Source organism: Castanea sativa, chromosome 11 (genome assembly GCF_040712315.1).
Source record: "Castanea sativa cultivar Marrone di Chiusa Pesio chromosome 11, ASM4071231v1".
Taxonomy (NCBI): domain Eukaryota; kingdom Viridiplantae; phylum Streptophyta; class Magnoliopsida; order Fagales; family Fagaceae; genus Castanea; species Castanea sativa.
Window position 1 is genome coordinate 31,218,971 of NC_134023.1, and position 1,671 is coordinate 31,220,641.

Consider the following 1,671-nt stretch of genomic DNA (forward strand, 5'->3'; position numbering starts at 1 on the left):
TGTCGAAAGGCTTCAATGTGTATGAGTGTTGCAGAGTATATTCAACGGCCTTAACGGCAGAGTATGCGTGTTGCAGGTGTAAATATCATTTGTAAATAAATTTTCCCCTAGTCTGATATGCTGCTGAGTGCTGAGTGCTGAGTGCTGAGCGCTGAGCGCTGTCATTCATATATACTACATCACAAAGACAAAAATTGGTGCAAGCAAACCTCTAGGCTCTAGCAACACTTTCTTTTCCTTGTAAAAACTTTTTAATGCTAGAAATGTGTAACAAAGTTGATTTTGAATCTGATCATTTCCTACACAGTCCCAAGTATTTTTATCTGAATTAGGACACAAAATCGTTTTCTTTTTGCTACAAAAGTTGCCATACCAATCCAGAAAACTCATCAAGACAGTAAAAATTAAAAACATCATCAGAATCTCTAAAAGTTTTTTCCCCCAAAAATGAAATGAGGAGAGAGATAAAATATTTGAATGTAGCCGAGGGTTCAGAATGGTCCAAAACAAAAAAGCTTTTTGGGCATCCTACGATTCGGCATATAACTGTGCGAAGGAATTAGTATTTGTGTTAGAGAGAGATGTACCCCTCTCTGCTGGGACCTTCGCATAAAAAACAATACATTTCAATTATATTTGTAATGTATGAAAATTAGATCTAAAAACAAAACCGAGCCCATAACAGAAAAAATAAAATATTGGGCTCGGCGATCTGCTTTCAATACAATTTTCGAAGGCAAACTTGGATCAGAGCGCATCGATTTTGTATAGCGCTCCCTCCATAGGTCCCTCGGTAATTTCAAAGAGCAAAAAATTAATTAAATTAAAGATGCTCAGTGAATACGAACCAGAATATAATTCATCTTGCTTGATGCTTTATGCTTTATGATTATAACAAACCAACCAGCATGCAAAAGCAATCGATTTGTATTGCTCTTCATCGCATCAAAGCTATTGCAACCAAACAAAGAGACCATTGCAAAACCCTAATTTCCAAGACCCTGCACTTGTGGCTCTGGCTCACTATATATAGGGGTACAATGAAGCTCTGATGCACCTAAACCGTAGGATGAAGTCACGTGTTTTTTTTTTTTTTTCTTCCCAGATCTAATGGTCTACCGTTGCACGAAAAATAGTAATTTGTTTTAGATATAAATTTAGGGTTAAAACAAAAATTTATAATATACTCCATTTGCCTACTACCTCATATTTGCCTCACCAAAATCTGTAATGACCCATGTTTGTATCGGATTTTTTTTTTTTTTTTTTTGTAATTCTAGTTTTATTAATTTGTTTACTTTCTCTTTTCCTCCTGAAAAATGAAAAATTGATTTAACGAGGGTTTATTAACGGGTGTTTTTAAATCATTAGTTAATAAGTCATTTTTAAAAAGTTTTAATATCACTTTTATAAAAAAATATAAAAAGTTGTCATATAATCAGTTATTTTCTCTCCAATAAAAAACTTCTAATAAAATTTTCTGAATCAATACTCATAGATAATCTGTTAACTTATTCCTTCAACAATTAAAGACATCCAATAAAACAAGATGAGAAGTTTTATTGTTTATTGTTAATCCTGGGTCTATGCCATTATATTTATAAAATACATCTTATTTAAACCTCAAAAGCTTGGTTTAGTGATTTACAAGACTCATATATGAGGTCTTGA

At 32.9% G+C, this 1,671-nt stretch overlaps 1 non-coding gene across 1 annotated transcript; it reads right to left on the reverse strand.

The window, feature by feature from the left end:
- Positions 1–473: 473 nt before the first annotated feature.
- On the reverse strand, positions 474–611 carry LOC142618106 (small nucleolar RNA snoR145). The gene has a single exon (XR_012841158.1). It is a non-coding gene; the product is annotated as a small nucleolar RNA snoR145 (small nucleolar RNA).
- Between the last annotated feature and the right edge of the window lie 1,060 nt (positions 612–1,671).